Genomic DNA, 7,310 nt, shown 5'->3' with positions numbered 1-7,310 from the left:
AGATATAATATTTCCCCTCATATGTAGGGATCTAGTAGATTAGTTGGTTGACTATCTGAACTTTCACTTTGTTAGTGAGAGTTTGAATCCCCACATTGTAATCATCTTCCCCATTTCCCCTTCCCCTACCCCTATGTAATATATATATATATATATATATATATATATATATATATATATATATATATATATATATATATATATATATATATATATATATTTCCCCTCATATACGTCTACTCACTTCTAGCTGATGGATGAATAATGTAATGTTTTTTTTAGTCCTTCGGTATTTATTAATCGATTAATTAAGATTCACGCGGCATAAAATCACTAAAAAGAAAAATGCTCCCTACCAAAAAATATTTCATTTTCAACTCTAAAATATGTCATTTTTACTAGAATTTCTATTAAATAAAAATTTTGTTGCAAAATTACGCATAGCGGTTGCTGAATATGTTTAACTTTCTTACGAATCCTCTTCAAGAATAATAGCTAAATCACTTCTCCAATTAATATACTTTTATTGTGTAAATTCGGATTAGTCGGACTAGTGATTTTCATTTACTAAATACTTGAACTAAAGGGTGTAGTCTCAATAAAGTGAATTGAAATCGTGAAGTCTCATATTCAAATTCCGGCGGAAGCAAAGACACTAAATGATTTCTTCTCATTTGTTCAAGCTTTGATAGACAGAGTTACTTGATACCTCGTGCTGATAAAAAGTAACATGTATTCATAAAATCAATCGAGATACGGAAACTAACCGGACATCACAATTATAAAATTAAAAAAAAAATCTTCTAAGATTCAAGGAGAACTTTTTTCTTTCGTTGATATATAATTCCTATATATTTAGCTACTGTTATTAGGTAGTAGAAATAGTAAATACTCCACCACTAGTACAACTAAAGGTGTCAACCGGTTAAACTGTAACCGGTTTAACCGGTAACCGGAACCGGTTAAACCGGAACCGAACCGGAACCGGTTATACCGGTTAACCGGTTCCGGTTAACCGGATATTAATTTACCGGTCCGGTTCCAAATTTTTTTTAACCGGAACCGGTTAAACCGGTTAAACCGGAACCGGAACCGGTTAAACCGGTTAAACCGGTTAAAATTAAAAAAAAAATAGTATATATATTAAGTATATATTGTATATATAGTAGATATGTATACATAGTATATATATTAAGTTATGCATATATTTAGTATATATATTAAGTTATACATATATATAGTATATATATTAAGTATATATTGTATATATAGTATATATATTAAGTATATATTGTATATATAGTAGATATGTATATATAGTATATATATTAAGTTATACATATATATAGTATATATATTAAGTTATATATATATATATAGTATATATATTAAGTATATATTGTATATATAGTATATATATTAAGTATATATTGTATATATAGTAGATATGTATATATAGTATATATATTAAGTTATACCTATATATATATATATATATTAAGCTATACCTATATATAGTATATAGTACATATATATACATATATATAGTATATATATTAAGTTATGCATATATTTAGTATATATAGTATATAGTACATATATATACATATATATAGTATATATATTAAGTTATGCATATATTTAGTATATAGTACATATATATACATATATATAGTATATATATTAAGTTATATCTATATATATATATATATTAAGCTATACCTATATATAGTATATAGTACATATATATAGTATATATATTAAGTTATACATATATTTAGTATATATATTAAGTTATACATATATATAAGTATATAGAGTATATAGTACATATATATTAAGTAGTATATATATTAAGTTATACATATATATAGTATATATATTAAGTTATACATATATTTAGTATATATATTAAGTTATACATATATTTAGTATATATATTAAGTTATACATATATATAGTATATATAATAAGTTATACATATATATATAAGTATATATAGTATATAGTACATATATATAAGTATGTATAGTATATATATTAAGTTATACATATATATAAGTATATATAGTATATAGTACATATTTATATATAAGTATATGTAAGTTATACATATATATAGTATATATATTAAGTTATGCATATATTTAGTATATAGTACATATATATACATATATATACATATATTTAGTATATATATTAAGTTATACATATATATAAGTATATAGAGTATATAGTACATATATATTAAGTAGTATATATATTAAGTTATACATATATATAGTATATATATTAAGTTATACATATATTTAGTATATATATTAAGTTATACATATATATAGTATATATAATAAGTTATACATATATATATAAGTATATATAGTATATAGTACATATATATAAGTATGTATAGTATATATATTAAGTTATACATATATATAAGTATATATAGTATATAGTACATATTTATATATAAGTATATGTAAGTTATACATATATATGTATACGAAAAGCACTATTCTGTATTGGTGACTTGCTGTTAGGCTGTTAGTCAGTAAATATTTAAACTTTAATTATAAAGTTGTATAACATATGAAAATATAGCTACAATATACAAATAAATACTATAATATATATATATAATACAAAAAACAAAAAAAAAATAGATTTTAATCACTCCAAACCGGACCGGTTCCGGTTTGAGGTTTAAAACCGGTAAACCGGAACCGGTTAAACCGGAACCGGTTAGGCGGTTCCGGTTTTGGAACCGGAACCGGCCGGTTTTCTAACCGGTTCCATAACCGGTTCCGGTTCCAACCGGTTGACAGTACTAAGTACAACCAATCATATTGTAAACAGTTCTGTTAGCTATAGCTGGGGCAATGCACCTTCCAGTACTCCTTTATGACTTCACGCATAAAAAGTCCCACCATGTCTAAATAGATTTATTTCTAACTTTCAAAATATGTACCACATTTGTACTGACAAGTGCCAGCCATTTAATTACATTTAAATGGTCCTACTTCATAATAGAATCTGATTTAAAATTTAGAATCTGTAGGTTCAAAATGAGCGTTATGTTAATCGATGTATTTTTTTTCCCCCACATAATACATAATTCAAGAGTCATATACGAGTTCAGTTGCAATCACAAAATTTGTGTTATTAGTTTGTATTTTGTTCTTGAAGACCATTTAAATTAGATGATTTAAGTTATTAATCTTTCTAATTAACTTGTTTCTACCTATAGAAAAGATTAAGAAAGTCAACTGTTAACAATCATTATTGAACAACTCCTCTAAAAGTTTGAACTAGTTATCTTTCATTATAGACTGGTAAAATTTTGGAGCCGTGTGATATGACTTTATTTTTTTGCTTATAAAACGATCTGAATATATTAAACTCTTATTTTATATTGACTCGTACATTTATTTCATGGTATATGCATACTGAAGTCCTAGGAAAGTGTGGAAATGATCTTTCAATTAGACCCATTTTCTTTTAATTTTTTTTTTTTGCAATATGGATTTTTTTTTTTTTTTGAAGTGGATGCCCCATTTCTATTTTCCTATCCCCGTGAGAATAAATGCTAACACAGTATATTCTGACTTTTTTCACATGGAGGGTGAAACAATACAAAATAATCTAAAAGGTGAAACTTAAAAGATCCCATCTTTGGGAGAGAGGAAAAAAAAAAATTATGCTGTAGTGTTGGATTATTGAGCTTATAAGTAGGGGGTGTGATGTGCTTTTATGGCGACCCATTTAGTGTCGTAATGAAGATTTGAAATTTATAGGTTCTTATGATGACTTCGAATTGATGTATAAAATAATAATTGAATTAAGAGTTAAATGTTTATAAAAATTCAAGAATTTTTTATTTCATATATATATATATATATGGTCTTGAAAAACTATTGTATTCACGTGGATTCATAACCTAGACCATCTTCCATAGCCTATTGTTTACACAATTAGTAGCAAGAAGTTTGTAAGCACGTTTACTATTTCATGTGATACATGCAACTTTCTTCTAATTATTTTATCAAATATTGTCTAATTGTCACCGGTATAAATATTGAATAATTCTACTCATAAAGCTGAGATAAATCGAAACAAATCACAATCAGATACTTATAGATATTTAGTAAATTTTTTAATATATATGTACGATTTGGACAAAAGCTAATAAATTCGCGTGAACTCAGATTACAAGCTAGCTAGGTCCGCCTTCGATCACTCATACGTCTATTCACTTTTTTTTTTAACTTTTCTATTAATCACCAGAGTGTAAGAAGAATCTGATGCTCAAAAGTATGAAAAGGACAAAAGATAGGCCCAAACATATATAAATAGTACTCCCTAGAACGTGAGAGAGTAATAATAAGACCAATTCCCCTAATTGTATTGCTGATACATACATTCACACTTTGCATTTTCTTGTGTATTAATTAGGAGACATGTCACTAAAATTAAAATATAATTGACCCTATAGTATAACTGTAAGGGTATAATTGGTCCTAAAGTATAACGAAAAGTATGAATGAACTATTTTTCAAAGTTCAGGAGTAATTTTAATCATTTTTCGTTTTCTGAAATACTACCCTTTTTCTTAGGTGGCTCACGGGTGTTGAGGATATTATTGGGCCATGAAGATATGTTGGGCAATTGATGGGCTTTTTGTCTCCAAAGAGTCATATATAAGACTACATATAAGCTTGTTGCCGGATCCCTTAATCATTTTTTTTGCGCGGATTTCCCTTCAAACGCCTTGGTCTTTAATTTTTTGCCTCTCATATGTGTTATTTTTAATTTTTTCCCTTGCTACTTAGTTAATAAAAATAACCAGATTTGCTTCGCAAGGCATAATTTCTATAACATTATCTTTGAAAACAGAAGTTTTGCCTCGCTCGGCATAAATTCTGTAAGAATTAAGTTATGCGACATAAGTTTTGTGGTATTTTTCATGTTGAGTGTTGAATGTTTTGCCTTGTCCGGCATAATTTGTATGGATGTTATAAAAAATGTAAGTGATCTGGACAAAAGCTACTAAGTTCTCGTGAATTCATAGCTTACAAGTTAATCAGGTCCGCCTATCACTCCTATAACTTATATTCTTACAAGATTAATATCCGATTAGTTTACACGCACCTCAACTATTTTCATATAATAAATGCAACTTTCTATTAGTTATTCTGTAGGATATTTGCTAATTATCACCGGTATAAACATCAAATAACTCTACTCACAAAGCCGAGATAAATAGGAAGAAATCATTTATATTTTGTAGGCCCATCTCCTGTGCCGTGTTTTATATATGTGCTCACTTTTTCTTTTTCCTTTCACAAACATAGTGAAACAATCTTTGTGCTTGATGGGGAACCAAAAAGTCTATAAAGTGGATGAGCTTGCTAAATTGAATTCAATTGGACATTCATTTTGGATGAAGAAGAATCCGATGCTCTAAGGTATGAAAAGGACTAAGAGCCCGTTTGGATTGGCTTATAAGTTGTCTTATAAGCTGTTTTCAACTTTTTTGAGTGTTTGACTGACCAGCTTAAAGTCATTTTATGCTTAAAATAATCTCAAAAAAATAATTGGACTCATTTGACTTAGTTTATCTAAAGGAGCTTATAAGCTGAAAACAGCTTATAAGCCAAAAAAAATAAGTTGGACTACCCCAACTTATTTTTTTCAGCTTATAAGCTGCAAACAGCTTTAAGCTGTAAGCCAATCCAAACAGACACTAAATATTGGCCCAAAAAGATATAAATAGTACTCCCTAGTACGTGAGAGAATAATAATAATAAGAGCAATTCCCCTAATTGCATTGTTGATACATACATTCACATTTTGCATTTTCTTGTGTATTAATTAGGAGACATGTCAATAAAATTGAAATATATGCACCAACCAGAGATGTATTGTGATGATTAGAATTCCTACACTCATAATTAAAACTTCCCCATTCGATATTATTGGGCCATGAAGATATGTTGGGCTTCTTGTCTCCAAGAGTCTATATAAGACTGGATATAAGCCTGTTGCAGGATCCATGGAATCATTTTATTGCGCAGATTTCCCTTCAAACGTACTGGTCTTTAATTTTTTCCCTTGCTGCTTAGTTACGGAAAATAACCAAAATTTCTTCGCAAGTTACAGTTTCTTTAACATTATCTTCTAAAATTGAACTTTTGCATCGCTCGGCATAAATTTTGTAGGAATTAAGTTATGCGGCACAAGTTTTGTAGTATTTTTTCAGCTTGTTTTGAGTGTTGAAAGTTTTTCCTTGTCTGGCATAATTTAAGTGGATGTCATAATACATATGCCGAAGTTAAATGTAAAACTATGCCGAGCAAGATCTAAAATTATGCCGTTTTTCATATTATGTTGAATGTTGAAAGTTTTACCTTGTCTGACATAATTTTTGTGTATGTCATGATACATATGCCAAAGTTAAACGTAAACTATGCCTTACGAAATGTAAATTATGCCGCGCCAAAAACGCAGAAGGACAAAAATTAAAAGTCACCCCGAAATAGGGACATTTGTGAGAATGACCTTGGGTCAAGCCAAGATATAACAGTAAAATGGTGTGGGCCGGCCCGATTGTTGATCGGCTTTTAGGATTGCTAATATAATATTTGAATAGTTTTATAACAAAAGCAAAATACTAGTAGTAATTAGCGACAAGTCAAGTTATTATAATTATAGAAAAAACTATCATAGAAAAAAATTATATTTCACTTTGAACTAACTCAGTATATATTTCTTTCCTTTTAGGAGAGGGTAGCAAGTGAAATCTTGCATATATGGTAATAAATAATGTGAGAAGTATAAAATATAATATTATTTTAAAAAAAATTGGTGTTTATTGGAATTAATAAAAACTAGGTCACCGCACCTCAAATTATTGGCGACAAATCAATTAGTAGTAGTATAATTTTAGAAATTTTCAAAGAAGGAAAATTACACTCTGAACTAAGTACTCAATATATTTTTCTTTTTTCCTTTTTAGGAGAGGAAATAAAATAAAAAATTGTATATATGGATGGCAAAAAAATATTTATTACTATAGTTAAAAATTTGTACTCTACTGTACTCCTATAAATTCAACACAACTACTTCAATTTTTTTTTTTGGAACCCTAGGATAACTCACAGCTGCTACAACCTCTGCCATTTGGGTGAGTACTCTGTGGTGAGCACTTTGTGCGCACTGAGTAAACCCTCCACTTTGCAATAGCCTGCAAATCACACAGGGGATGTAAACCGCACTAGGCAAGCCCTATGCGACAGGCTCGACTCAGA

Source organism: Lycium barbarum, chromosome 10, assembly GCF_019175385.1.
Source record: "Lycium barbarum isolate Lr01 chromosome 10, ASM1917538v2, whole genome shotgun sequence".
NCBI lineage: Eukaryota > Viridiplantae > Streptophyta > Magnoliopsida > Solanales > Solanaceae > Lycium > Lycium barbarum.
The sequence above is the reverse complement of the archived record's forward strand: the minus strand, read 5'-3'. Positions refer to the sequence as shown.